The following is a 15,283-nucleotide window of genomic DNA, read 5'->3' on the forward strand; positions in this document are numbered from 1 at the left end:
AAATACCGTCGTAGAAGCTTCTCACTGAGTTCACGTCACCGGATGGGACTCCAAACCCACACACGATCCCCAGGGTGGTACTCGGCGTCTTGGCATCGGATGTAGTAGCGCCGGGCATCTAAGAGCTGCTCGTTCGTTATACGAACTCGAGCAAGCTGGCGGGCCTCCTCCGCACGTTGAAGTTATCCTTGGACGTCGGCGTTGAGGTCGTCGCCCTCTACGTGCGGAAGCATGGCCTCGAGCATCGTAGTCTGCCGTCTCTTGTAGAATACTTCGAACGGTGTCATATGCGTAGTTTCCTGGGTGGCTGTGTTGTACGAAAGGTGACATATGGGAGGGCCTCATCCCAAGTCTTTTGTTAAACGTCGACGTGCATAGACAGCATATTCATGATCGTCTTGTTCAGACGTTCCTTAAGTCCGTTCGTTTGAGGGTGGTACGCCGTCGTTCTTCTGTGATCCGTGTTGCTGTAGCGTAAGATTCCTTGCATAAGATCTGCAGTGAAGGCCATTCCTTGGTCCGTGATTAGGACCTCAAGGGCTCCATTTCCCAGCACAACGTGGCTAATAAAAAACTTCGCGACTACTTGTGCAGTCCCCCTCGGAAGAGCGACCGTCTCTGCGTAGCCAGTCTTGTAGTCAGTCGCTACGACAATCCACTTGTTATCGCATCGTGACGTACGGAACGGGGTCAGAAGATCCATTCCAATCCGTAGGATGGGGCCTCGATGGGATGGCGATTGGCTGCAGAAGTCCGGGGGGTATCATCGGAGGCGCTTTTCGTCGCTGGCACTCACTGCAGCTGCGGACGTAGTGGGTGACGTAAGAGGTAAGGCGGGGTCAGTAGTAACTTGCCTTGATTGTTCTAATATCGCGAGCTGTGGCGAGATATCCGGAATACGGGTCGTCGTGGCACGCTTCTAAACTTTTGTGCCGAATACTGGTCAGTTGCCTTTGAAGGTTCTAGAAACGGCGACGTTCCATCCCTAGAGTTAGTCGATTATTACGCGTAAGTCGGGGTCGGACCGCTGCTGGGCGGCTAGGTCGCTCTCAGTTACAATTCCGAAGAACGCGCTGTCTCCATCGGAGTCTTGTGGTGGTGGTTCGACGGTGGCGCGGGACAGACAGTTGGCGTCGGAGTGTTTCCTGCCGGACCTAAAGCGATAGTAACGTCGAACTCCTACAGGCGCAAGGTTCATCGCCCAATACGGCGACAGAGTTGCTCCAAATTTGCGAGCCAACACAGCGCATAGTGGTGTGTCATTACCTTGAATGGTCTTCCATACACCTATGGGGGAAATTTTGAAGTCGCCCATGTCCTAGCCAGGCACTCTTTCGGAGTCCCGGTAGTCCTTCTCCTCCTTCGACAGACCATGGCTGGCAAAGGCTATTAACGTTTCGCAACCGCTTTGCTTTTGGAAGAGGACAGCACCTAAGCCAATATCACTGGCGTCCTTGTGCATTTCCGTTTGGGCGTGTTCGTCAAAATGAGCGACCAAGGGCGGGCTTTGCTGGCGTTTTTACAGATCGAAGAATGCTTTTTTGTGGTCATTTTTCCAGCTGAAAGGGGTGCTATCTTTCGTCAAGCGCGTGAGTGGCTCTGCCATGAGTGCGAAGTTTGCGACGAAGCACAGACAGTAAGCGCAAAGTACGAGAAATCATCGCATGCCCTTCTTGTCGTTCGGCCTTGGGAAGTTCGCAATGGCTAAAGGTTTTGCCAGGTCAGGTAGGACTCTTGCGGCGTTGACGACATGGCCCAAGAACGTGAGTTCCTCGAACGCGAAACGGCACTTTTCAGGCTTCATCGTTAACCGCAACGTATGAATTGCCTCGAGTACATGCTTCAACCTAGTAAAGTGTTCGTCGAAAGTTCGGGCGAATACCACAGCGTCGTCGAGGTATATGAGGCAGGTGTGCCAAGTTAGGCCAGCTAGCACAGTGCCCATGACTCTTGGAAACGTTGCTGGCGCCGTGCACAGCCCAAACGGCATCACCTTGAACTCGTATAGACCATCCGGGGTTAAAAAATGTAGTCTTCTCTCGGTATCTCTCGTCCACTTCAATTTCCTAGTAGACGGTGTTCAGATCCATCGATGACAAGTAGTTCACGTTGCAGAGGTGGTCGAGGGCTTCGTCAATTCCTGGCAGGGGGTAACGTCCTTTCTGGCGATTTTGTTCAGTCGCCGGTAGTCAACGGAGAACCTTAATGTGCGGTCTTTTTATTCACAAGTACGAACGGCACAGCCCAGGGCTTTTCGATGGCTGTGTAATGTCGTCGCTGAGCATCTCCTCGACTTGAGTCCGAATGGCTTCCCGCTCGTGTGAAGACGCGGTACGGTGACTGTCGGGGAGGTCGGGCTCCATCTTCGGTTATATCTCGGTGCTTCGCTAGGTGTGTCTGACGTAATTTTGAGTTTGACAAAAAACAGTCACGGTGGCGACGCAGCAAATCCAGTAATCTATCCCAATTTTCTTGCGACAGCGCCGGGTTCACGTAAAAAAGATGCAGAAGCCTGGAAGCATCTGAGCATGCGCGTTCAAAGTTGGCGACCGCGATAACTTGACTTGCTTCTTGCGTTTCTTCGATGAACCCAATTGCAGCGCCCTTGTTTAGATGCCTGTACTTCTCGGTAAAATTGGTGAATAAAACGTAGAATTTGCATTGCTTAAAGCGCGCAATGTCTCTTGCGATGGAGAAACCGCGGTTTAGAAGCAACTTTTGGTCACTCTCTACGATAGGATCGATGTCAGGAGCAGCATCTTCACAGTAGACGGTGATCATCTAGCTTTTGCAGGGTGGCAGGATGACGTGATCGTCGGTGATCCTTATAGCAGCACGGTGATCGGGGTTCGGGGGCGGTGTCGTGGCTTGATCAAATGAAAAAGTTATCGACTTGGTCTGCAGATCAATTACTGCACCATTTTCCGTGAAAAAGCATATTCCGAGAATTAAATCGCTGGAGCAGTTAGGTAAAATGATGAACGCAGCAGGGTACGTAGTGCAGTCTATGGTGACGCGTGATGTGCACGTTTCACTTGGCGTTACGAGATGTCCTCCTGCGGTGCGTATGTGCGGACCATCCCATCTTTTCGTAACTTTCTTCAGGTTAGACGCGAATACGCGCTAATCATCGAGTAGTAGGCTCCCGCGTGTATCAGGGCGACTACGTCAAAGCCGTAGATGTATAACTGGACGTCCAACGCTGCCCTCCTCGAGTTGCTGGTGCATCGGGGCGTCACATCTCGGCTTTTGTGTGTTGACAGTCGGCAGACAGACAGACATTGAACTTTATTAGGTCCAGAAGGTCTAAGCTAGCGGCCCAGAGGACCGTCCAGAGTAGACGGGGGCCGCACCTGCGTGGGTGGCTGGAGGTTTATGACCTCCGCCCTAACGCAGGCCTTCTGGACCGCCAGGAGTTAGGTGTAGTAGTCTTCGCTGTTGAGCGCCATGGTCCATTCTTCCTCTGTGATGAGTTCGGAGTGCTCTTGTAACGCCGGGCACTCCCATAGCATAAGGTTTAAGTTACAATAAGCTGCGTCGCAGAGAGGACAGTGAGGGTCAATGTCCGGGTGCAATAAGCTCAACCGGCTCCTGCTTGGGAAGGAACTGGTCTTAAGCATTCTAAAGGCTACTGACTGTGGTTGTGTGAGAGCAGGGTGGGTCAGGGGGAGTGTTCTTCGCGTAAGTTGGTAGCGTGTGACTACCTCGTTGAACCTGAGCAATGCGTCTCGGAACTCTCTGGGGGCCTCGGGATCTCGGCGTCTTCGATCGCCACGGCTGGCAGTTTCTCGTGCGCGATCGTGAGCGAACTCGTTGGCGCTGGGTAGGGTGTCGTGGACTCCATGGCCCAGGTGGGCCGGGAACCATGTGATGTTATGGAACATCTCTTGTTTTCTTCCCTGTAGAATCCTGCCTGCCTCTTTGGCAATAGCTCCTTTCAGGAAGGCTCTTGCCGCCGAGTGGGAGCCCGTATAAATTTGCTGAAACCGGGTTTCCGTCATGGCGATGGATAATGCGATTTGTTCGGCAGTATTGGCCTTTCGTGCGTAGAAGGACGCCGAGGTGACGAGGTTTCCTTTTACATATAGCGCTGCCATGCCAAACCTGCCCGAGCGGCCGTACTGGGCGACATCCACGAAGAGAACTTTGGCCGATCCTGTATTTGCGAGCAGTAAGATGGTTCGGGCCATGGCTCGCCTTCTCCCCTCGTTATATTGGGGATGTACATTCCTCGGTAATGGGTCTGCCTGGAACGTTTCCCTCGCCCTTCTGGGGACCTGTGCAGTGTGATCCACAAAATCTTCGTTCATGTAGCCCATGTCTCCAAGAAACTTCCTGCCGGCTTTGGCGGAAAGCAGCCTCTGTTCTTGCGGTCCTGCGATTTCGACCAGTGAATTGTAGATTGCCAGTTGTTCCAACTTTTCCGTGCTTGCGGATAAGAGGATACCGAGCACCCTCTTTATGCTCTTCCTCATGAGCGTATCGACTTTGCTCTCTTCCGTGCGGGACCAGTCGAGGGCACCCGCCACGTAGTGTATGCGGCTCATTAGGAATGCGTTTGGAGACGCGGTTGGAGACGCGCATCATGAGTCGGATCGTCGCTTCCGTTTTACCAGTCAGGTTCTCGATAGCCTTGGTGTTGTTCCCTCGAGTTTGAATAAGCATACCGATTATCCTGATGACATCAACCTTCGGTATGACAGAGCCGTCTCTCTTGCGCAGCTTGATGGCCGCTTGATTGGGATGCAGTTGCCCCGCACTGTCCTTACGGTTGGACCGGTATAACAGGAGTGCCGACTTGCCCGGCGAAAGTTTTAGTCCGGTGTCCAGAAGGTACTCTTATGTGATGTCTAGCGTCGTTTGCAGGGCTTCTTCCGTCTGAGCTTCAGAACTACCACGGCTACAGACTGTGATGTCGTCCGCATACAGAGCGTGATTGATTCTGGGGATACGTACCAGCTCGAGGGACAGGTCCCGCATAACGAGGTTGAAGAGTCGATGAGATAGTACTGCTCCCTGCGGGGTGCCCCTCGGACCGAGTCAGTACTCCTACGACCACACCTGGCCGAGTTTGAAGAAGGCCGCGTGGTTCCTGAGGAAGGATCTTATGTATGAGTGGTAGTTTCTGCCGAGGTTGTGTTTCGATATCACCTTCAACACGTATTGTTGAAGAATCATGTCGATGGCTTTTGTGAGGTCGAGGGCTAGAATGCCCCGGACATCTCTCGAATACACTTCGAGGACTTGGTTTTTGAGAAGCAACATGACGTCCTGCGGGGACAGTCCCAGTCTAAAACCGACCATGTCGTGCGGGAAGATCTCTTCTTGCTCGATGTGACGTGAGATACTTGCGTTGACAACGTGTTCATCGACTTTCCTGACAGAAGACGTCAGCGAGATTGGTTTCATGTTCTCGGGCGCTAGGGCTTACCCGGTTTGGGAATTATGACGACCGTTGCTTCTTTCCAGGTTTTGGGAACTTCGCTTGTTGTCCAGACCTTGTTCGCTTCTTCCATGCGGGTCTTGACCGATTTGGCGTCGAGGGTACGCCGCATGCGGTTCGTGACACCGCCAGGGCCAGGGGCAGAACGGCTGTTCTGCTCCTGCAGAGCCGCCCAGACGTCCTGCTCCGGGATTGGGCTATCAAGAATCTCGTTCTCTTCTCCTTGGTATTCGGGGTAGTCTCGGTCTGGGCTCTGAAGAATTTATCGAAGATATTTTCGTCCGTCATGCCCGACGTTCGCCGGTTGTGCATGATTTTGTCAAATGCAAGTTGTTGATTGCTTTTCCACTGTTTGTCGTCGATGAGCTTCTTGAGTAGATTCCACTTTCCACCCATACGCATGCGACCGTCTGTCGCATGCGTATGGCTGGAAAGTGGAAACTAGCGTAGTTTGAGTAGCAGATGTGAAAGTCCTTTGTTTTACTGGCCATTGCAGGGCCCGTTTGGGTTTGGGCATATCGCCGAGTGAGGTAATCGTGTGTCTCCGTTAGATTGTGCAGCATTACATGGTATATGTGCCGCCATGGTACTCTCTATCGTGGCCATGCGTTGGAATATTGCATTGAGGTCTTCGGATTGCCTTCTCAAGGCTTGCTTGATGGCCTAAAGTTTGTCTTCCCCGTCGGCCCCCCGAGAGCACGGAGACATTTTACGCTTGGTGCTGCCCGATGGGTTCGTTCCCCTCTGCGACTGTAGCTGATCTCCCTCTGTTTTAAGCTAGGCGTTCTCGGCTCAAAGTGTCATGTTTTCCGCGGTCATATTGGTGATTGCACGTGTGAGCTGATCGAGCTGCTTTTTAATTTCTTTGTTTTCCCTCAATACCTCATCTATCCTGTTATTGATATGCTTATGCAGTGCCCTAAGCGTTTCCTGGTCGTTCGTCCACGACGCTGGCGGCGTTTTCTCCCCGCCCTGGACTCGATCAGCCCAGGAGGGAGACTGCAGGAGCACCTGCTGGCTGGAACGGTCACGTCCGGATCTCGATCGTCTCCTGGACAGCGACCTGCTCGAACAGCGTATTCTCCGGCACTGCGACCGGAGGTTCGAACGGCTCCGCCTGGCACCAGAACGGTATCGTATCCTGGATTGCGACCTGGTCGAACTGGCGTCGACATTCGAACTGCCACCTCGGTTACTGGGCGAGCGAGCCCCTCCCTTGAGGGAGCCATGGTCTCTAGAAATATTCCAGGGACCATAAGGTAGCTGCGGAGGCCACCGGTGCCCGCCTGGTGGTTGAAGTCATCGGCGCCACCGGACCAGTCTCGCGATTGCAACCACTGGTGTTTGCGCTCCTGATGTTACGCACGAGGAAAGGCACTTAAAATTTTTGCTTGCAGCTCTTGTCTCCGGTGACGTGGCCACCGCTGCCCAGGTCGCACTTCGGTCTACAGTTGTGTTCTTCACACGGGTTTCCGGCTCTGCAGCCTTTGCAATTATCCCGCATGGGGTTGATGCAGACGTCGGCTCGGTTACCCGGCATGCCAAACCTGTAGCACACGTCGACTTCACGCTTGTAAAGAGAGCACTTGACGACGCACATGCCAACAACGACATACCTCGGAACCTGCATGCCCTCAAAGAGGAGTACGACAGTCGTAGAGGTATTGATACACAGCTGTGTAAGCAGCAATTGCATGTTGCTTGGTGCCGAGGAATATTTGGTTTACCTTGGCGTACGCCACCGCGTTTTTTACAGCCGGCGTCGTTAGTACGTAAATATTTTGCATCGGGTTAGGACACAGAAGGTCTTGCTTGCAAGCTTCCTCAGTGATTCTCGCCGCCGTCGTCACGGCTCTCATGACGGCGTACAGGCTCATTTTCTTTACATCAATTCCGTCCCTGGGATGAATATAACACGAACTTCGCCCCTTGGTAAGCGTGGGAGCCGCAAGGCTGCAGCCAATCACCTTGCAGTGCTACGCGGGTCGGGCGTGCGGCGACTTACCGAGCTGCTTGTGCTTGAAGGTGACGTGTCCGCAGAGGATGGGAACTCGGGGCGGGATTTCTTTTTCTTTGATAGCGACGTACGCCATCCTGCACAGTTGACCTTTTCGGGGGAAATATTCACCCCCTCTACCATTTCCACCTCGGGCATAGTCTCGGAGCGCTGCCGGTTAGCACCAAGAGCGGCCGTCGGCGTTCGGCTTAGCTACGCTTCGGCGTGGCCTTAGCGAAAAACACTCGTAAATAGCCGAATAGCCCACTCACCGACAAAAAGTTTATCTCTGCGTGGACCGGAACAGTTTCTGCGTTCGATGAGCACTGAATTCGCATCATATTGTCGTATATTCTACTTCAGAATCTACAAAAAAGCAGGAGCGGGACACATCAACACTTCTTTTCTCCTTGACGGTCGGGCACTCCTTGACGGTCGGGCACTGCGCGTCGTCGTTGTCTTCGTCTTCTCAGCGGCCGCCTCTGTCATATTAGGAACGCGTCGTGCCGTGTAGCTGTCGTCGTGTTCGGGAGTGACGTCAGGGTTAGATCGGGTCATCGGGCTAGAACACGATGTTTATTTCGTCCTTGCGTCATTGGAGGGTTTTCGTTCTTCTGCTGTTGGGCAACTTTCACCTCCAGAAGTTGTTGCTTTTAGTTTACCCCGCGTGGGCAGTGGGACCTCCCACGTGTGAACTCAGCATTGCTACGGTGTTTCGGCGACTGGTATCGGTAGGGGAATGGCACTCGGGTGAAATGGGCTGGTCCACTTCTGGTGTTGGACAGGTATTCTTCGATCTCCGATGGGCGCTGGCCGGGTCCTGGGCCGGGTGCGTCGACGGATAACCCTTGCAAACCGAGCCTCTTGTAAGGGCAGCGACGGTAGATGTGGGGGGCCTCTCAGCAGTTGTAACACCGCGGACGATTATCTGGCGTTTGCCACACGTCAGTCTTCCTCGGAGCGGTGGTTTGCACCACAGATGGTCGGGCCGCCGACAGGGGACGACGGTATTTAGTCTCGTGACGATAGGGTGCAGGTGGACGAGGTTGACGGGCAGCAGCCGCGTAGGTCATGGCGTACAGCTCGCGGGGTGGTTATGGCGTTGTTGATGTGCTCAGGGCGCGTATTCCCAAACCATATCCCGTAGGGGCCCAGACCGACCACACCCCCTAAACAGGGGTGCAGCCAATGAGGTCAAAAAATTGCAATTTTTTAACCGCCTTGGACGCAGAACCGTGACGTCTCTACCTATATGTGCGCGACTTCATGCGTGGTGGATTTTTTTCTTTTTTACCCCTCCCCTCGTTTCGGCTGCTTTGCGGGCGGCCGATGGTTTCGCTCCGTGGGCAACTTGTGTTGTACTATTTATATTTTTATTCCTGCTATTTCTTGTTTATACATTTGTATACTTTTTTGCGTGTGTGTGGCTTACAGTTGAGGCACGCGCTGTGACACAATGCTGGCGAATTAAAGGCCAGACACTACAGAAATATATGTGTGTGGTAGCTAAAAATGCGTCGCAGGAAACAGACTCAAACTTCTCATCTATACTCATCGGTGGATCTCTAAAAGTGACAATTTTTTGCCGCTATTTGGATTCCCAGATAACAATCGCAAATATAGTGCGCCAAGGAGATAACTTTTTACTTAGTTTTATCTCTGCTGCGACTAGCGTGACTTCAAGCTCACGGGCAACTACTCATTAGTCGCAGCGAAAAGAATATACGTATCTGAGTGAGTGTAGCACTGCATTAAATGAGAGGCCATGGGGCCCTGGGGGAGCAAGAATGAGGAGAAAAGGGGAAGGTCACAACTCGCACAATGAACACAGTTGCAGTCTTGGGGTCCTAATCGCAAAATGAACACATTAAAGCCAGTCAGTGGCAGCAAAACGCACAGTTAACACTTAAATGTACAGTTCACAGTGTGGACAATGCGGTTCACACTGAAAACAGTGCACGCTGCAGACAGTTCACATTGTACACCGAACGGGCAAGTCGGCCAGGCTGCTACACCAATTTGTTGAGTCTGTTTTCAAGGGCGTACTCGGTAATTGCTTGTAGTGCGGTGGGATCGTCACGGACTCGACTAACATGTTCCTGTGCAGTCGCAGAGGCGGGACCTAGAGTTAAAAGCTGGTGGCGATTACGGTCGAATAATGGACAGAGCAAAATTTAATGGTAACGATTTGGTGTGCCTTCTCGATTACAGGGGGGCATCAGCGCCATTCGGATCCTGCTGGAGCTGTCTATTTATAAATAACGTATCTTATGCAGCAAAATCTCTGTGTGCATAAAGCACAAATTGTTAAAAATAACTAATCGACATTGGCAACAGCGTGATTGGTAGCACGCATGATTACTAATATCAAACTCGCCCTGATGGCTTCAGTGAAGAGACTGTGGTCAATAGCCCTGTACAGAAGACATATATCAAACTCCTCGAGTACTTCAGTTGCTGAACAATCGTACTATTACTTAGCCCTTGGTTGGTATATATTTTCGATATTTTCCTAAATTGTTATGACCAGCAGTGCAAATTATGCAGAATTCATGACCGAGTGTAAAACGTGTACGTTCGAGCTGGTGTCTTGCGTATCAATTATCACCCTTGCAAGAACGATTCACACCTTCCATTGCTGTTACAAAAAATGTCAATGTTTTCCTTAGTGGCACTGTTCCTGATAAAGAATAAAGCAATGAAGTTAATGTTAACGAAATTCAATGTAATAGTGCTTATGAAAGTGACAAAATGTAGCAGCTCATTCAGCTGTAATATTTCGCAAGAGTAGGACAGTTTGCAAATGTAGTCATGGGTAATTGGCGGCGTTTCTTGTAATCCTTACCTGCAGCACTGAATCGTGTTTTGAGGTGTGTATATAGTGAAAGAGCGCTAACTCAATTGTATACCCTTCTGTGGGCTGTACAATGAGCTTTCAATGAGGGTGTTTGCTTTCCGGATTGTGTATAGTTGCCACATGCGCGTGAAAGCGTCCATCCGCGCGCGCGCACTTCGAGCACCGAGTCGAGCACTTGTCTAGGAACACGATCGGAGGTCAGCGTCAACTTGCAGGTGCGCAAGAAGAGCGCGGAGAGATCAAGGGCTCAGGTACAAAAGGTTAGCTTCTACCACATGTGCGTCAGCTTCCCCAGCGCCGCAGGCCAGCCCCGCCTACGGAGCGAAACCATCGGCCGCCTGCCAAGCAGTGCAAACGAGGGGAGGGAGAAAAAGAAACAAATCCACCTCGCATGAAGTCACGCACATATAGGTAGAGACGTCACGGTGCTGCGTCCAAGGAGGTTAAAAAATTGCAATTTTTTTAACCTCTTTGGCTGCGCCCCTGCTTGGGGGGTGCGGTCGGCCTTGGCCCCTACGGGGTATGGTTTGGGAATACGCGCCTAGGGCTTGCTGAACTTCCTCTCTGATGACGTCAGTACGGGAAGGGAGTTGGGGTTGCGGCGGCGTTGGGAGACGTTTTTTAGCTCCTCCCTCACTACTGCGCGGAGGGTTTCGCATAGGCTATCAGCCGGAATACGGATGTTGTCGACGTAGTTCGCATTGGCCGCGCCAACGAAGTGGCAGTCATAATGCTTAGCATAGATTTTGAGAGCCTTCTCAATAGTGATGGCGTCGGTCACGCATTCGGTGATGGTTTTAGCGGGTTGCGGACAAGTCCAGCAAACAGTTCTTCTTTCACACCGCGCCTTAAGAAGCGTTAAATCTTTCTTCCGTTATTTCAGTGTCTGCGCGGCTAAATAGTTGCTCCATCTTTTCAACAAAGATCACCAGCCCTTCGTTGGGGTGTTGCGTGCCCGTTTCCAACCAAAAGGCGGCTCGCTGTTTGCGCACAAAAGTGGCGAATGTTTTGATGAACTGCCTCCTAAAGACTGTCCAATGGGTTAGAGAGCATTCATGGTTTTCAAACCACGTTCGGGCCGTATTTTTTAAGTAGAAAAACATGGGGGAACGTTTCTTCGTCCTACCACCTGTTAAAGATGCGGACGCGCTCCACTTTCTCCAACCAGTCCTCGGCGTCTTCTCCGGGGGATCCGCGGAACGATGGCGGTTCCCGGAGCGGTAGTGCTGGCCATGGTGCTTGCGTTGATCATGGTGGTGGTGACGACGTCTTTCTTCTTACTTTATCCGGAAGGAGCCCAAACTACAGCTGAAGACCTTGCTGTCGGCGGCTGACACGAGTGGGAATTTTTTTGTCCGCTTGACGAGGGCGTAGGGTGCATTTTCCCAGCACCTCTATCATATGACACGACGCCAAAGACGACGCCGTTGTGTTCAAGGAAAACACGTTTATTGGATCGAACTCGTGCTCCCCTAACAACTGAAAGAATACACAGGCGGCGATGCAGCAGTCAACAAAGTGACGTGTGCAGGCGAGCTCCAGCGTTTCGAATTGCGTGGAGTCTGCTCCGCAAGAATTTATCATTAGGCATGAGTGTTTCTGGAACCGTCGAATTACATCTAGAACAAAGATTATTCTAGGCTGTTTACGTTAGTTCGCAATGCTCTGCCTAGCAGAAGAGAAAACACAGACCGGCGCAGCTGGGCTGTAAAATTAAAACACAAATAAAGACACGCATTGCATGGTTCATGGCAATATATGAATATATATATATATATATATATATATATATATATATTTATAATAATATATATATATATATATATATACACATATTGTCACGAGGAAAAGGACGATGCAGTTGTCTTGAATGAGAAACACGTTTATTGGAGCGAACTTGTGCTTCCCTAACAACTCCAAAGAATACAGAGGCGGCGAAGCCGCGGTCAACAAAGTGACTTGCACAGGCGAGTGTCGTCGAATCGAATCCCCCGGCGTCTGCTCTGCAGGCTTTTTATCTTTCGGCGCGCGCGGTTCTCGAACCGTCGATTCGCATCGAGAACATTGTAGATCTAAGAAGATTATTCCAGGCTGTTCACGTTAGATCGGAATGCTCTCCCTATCAGAACAGATAACACATTCGGCAAAGAAAGAAAGAATGGAACACGCGCTTCCCTTGGCACCGATATAACACAGACTGGCGCAGCCGGGCGCTAAAAGCAAAATACAAATAAACAAACCCAATGCATGGGTCGCGGCATTATATATATATATATATGTATAACGAATCAGAATAGGAAATGAGAGGTTCGTTGAAAATAGCATAAAAATAAGAGTTGGCACTCCAGAAAACCTCGGGAATCAAAGGGCAGGATGAAGTAGCTCATTGAAACAGATAAAAAATTTGGAAAGACAGAAAGTCGAGAAAAAATGCCCGCCAAGTGAGATCCGAACTCACGACCTCCAGAACGCCGGTCTGGTGCGTTAACCACTACGCTACCGGCGGGGCGATTTTCCCCTCCACTTTCTGGGGTATTTGTGTGTTAGGTATTTTTGTTTCCTGTGCTTGGGGGTGGTAGCCAGCGCCACTCGGACTACTCGGTGTGGAGGGTACCTTTTTTTCACCCCCGGGCCGTGACTCGAGTGTGTACGATATGTCGCGTGTGGTCGACCAGCGTTGAACCCTCTTAAGCTTCGTATGGCACCAAGACTGCCAGAACAGAGGCCCTCTCAATGCATGTAGGGAATCAGATTAGGAAATGAGAAGCTCTTTGAAAATAACACATAAATAGGAGTTGTCACTCCAGAAAACCTTGGAAAGAAAAGGGGAGGATGTGGTAGGTCATTGAAATAGATAAAAAATTTGGAAAGAAAGAAAGTGGAGAAAAAATGCCCCCCTGGCGGGATCCCAACCCAAATATGTATATATATATATATATATATATATATATATATATATATATATATATATATATATATATGTGTGTGTGTGTGTGTGTGTGTGTGTGTGTGTGTGGTGTATTCTCGCTTTTGGTTGTTTATTGTTTTCTTGCTTCCAAACAGTTCACGTAATTGATGTGGCTAGAAAACACTTCTGCTCGGGCCGCCCAAGGTCTTCCATCCTGCATAAAAAAGGAATGAATAAATAAATAACCAAATAAATAAACAAATGATAGATGTACTTTTTTAGGGAACGGGCTGGCTCAGAGGCCTATAAGGATAGTAGCGCGGGAAAGGATGGTGTAAAATTAAGTCCTGCTCAGAATATCAGCCTCGCTTGCTAAGTCATAAAGGCAACACAGGACTCGGGCTGTGTGCGTGTGCTGTGGTGTCGCCATCCAGTACTCGTACGTCGGAACGAGTCTAAAGTCTGGGACACTCCCTCACAAGGTGCTGCATAGTGGGGTGGACCCGCCGGTCGCATGTTGCACAGGTGACGTCGGGTTGGAAGGCTCAACGTCTTCAGGTTGCTAGGGTACACGATGAGGGATACAGGCTCCCCATTTAGCAATAACGCCATCGGTGAGTGCCGCTCCAGGTCGAGGCTTAGGAATGAAAACAACGGCAGCAGGCGGCCGTCCACCCAGCAATTGATGGGGGTCAAGATGTACCAATTCGAGGAGCACTTGCCGTCTACATTGCTTCAGGAAGTTACGCTGGTCGTTAGGGTCGTGGAGTAGTAGGAAGGTAGTGAACCCGTGTTCCAGCGACAGCGAGCGGGAGTTCACAAGCGAGCTCGCCAAAGCGTGAGCAGCCTTATCTCCGAAGCCGTGCACGTGGCCGGGAACCCATGTCATATGTACGTCCACATTGTTCTGTATGGAAAGTGCACGGCAACTGCTGTTTATTTCATGCGTTAGGCAGCCGTTCCGTGGAATCTGCTGTACTTTTTGATGGGCTGAAGAAAATCTGTGTAAATTGCGAAGCTCTCCCTAAGAGGAAGGGCGCCTTTAGACACTTGCTGGGATAAAAAGCCCAGTGCCATGCAAACAGCGCAACTCCAGTTCGCAAAATTTGGGGCACTCCTGATCACTGTACTGGAGCACCAGGCCTCGGCGCACGTCACTGTTCAGGTGGTAGAAAGCGATGCTTTCACATTGGGTGGTAGAATCCGAGTAGGCGTCGGTGAAAATTGCACCAGGATCGGCATCGCCCGGGCAGCGTGAGCGGATCGCTCAAAGCGATCCGCTCAGGTGGGTAGTAGGATTTTCGGGTAGTAGGATTGAGCCGGCAGATATTTTCATCCTCCCATGGCGGAATCTTCGGAAGAAGGTTTGGTAGGTCGGTATGGTGCACGGGAAGTTCAGCAATAGTAAACATTGACCAGAAAGAGTTTATGGGCGGCCCCTTGACAGCTTGCGCCTCCACTCTTGAATAGTCGCAGCTATTTCAGGAAGACGTGAGAAACGACTAACCTTTCTAATCGCGCGTGCCGGGGAAGGCCCATAATAACACGCATGGATGCTCGGTGCGACACCTCCAGTTTGGTATGAGCCTGAGTGAGGTCAAAACACAAGGGTGGTAACATGCGCGTGAAGTTGGAAATGCTACGACTAACACGCGGGCGATCTTCGTACCCGCACCCCCACTGCGATGGAAAATCCTCTTAATGAGGTGAAAGAGCTTCATCCATGTAGGTGCAAGCTCTTTAAGCCATGCGGCGGCACCCCTGTTCTCGTAAAGCTGTACGCCCAAGATGCGATCCTGGCGAGTAGGTGATCTAAAAATAGTTCATCCCCGAGCTGCACACTGACTTTGTCTCTTTCTTCCAGTGACCCTCCTAGGAGAATGCAATTCGTTTTACCAGCCGATGGGTGCATGCCAGTTTGCAGAAGGTACGCGAATAAAGCACCCAGGGCACTTTGCACGGCAGTTACTGCTTGTTCGGTTGTGGCATGCTGTCCTGGGTTAGTTCAATATCGGCGTACGCTGTAAAACAAATGCCCGTAGCGAGGTCGTGCAGGCAATTTTCAAGCGGTCTCATCAT

General features: G+C 51.0%; 1 non-coding gene across 1 annotated transcript; it reads right to left on the bottom strand.

Annotated features, from left to right (window-relative positions):
- Positions 1-12,729: 12,729 nt before the first annotated feature.
- On the bottom strand, positions 12,730-12,802 carry Trnaa-ggc (transfer RNA alanine (anticodon GGC)). Its single transcript has one exon. It is a non-coding gene; the product is annotated as a tRNA-Ala (tRNA).
- Positions 12,803-15,283: the final 2,481 nt, after the last annotated feature.

Source organism: Haemaphysalis longicornis, unplaced genomic scaffold, assembly GCF_048455015.1.
Source record: "Haemaphysalis longicornis isolate Haplotype H1 unplaced genomic scaffold, Haemaphysalis longicornis Haplotype H1 scaffold_11, whole genome shotgun sequence".
Taxonomy (NCBI): domain Eukaryota; kingdom Metazoa; phylum Arthropoda; class Arachnida; order Ixodida; family Ixodidae; genus Haemaphysalis; species Haemaphysalis longicornis.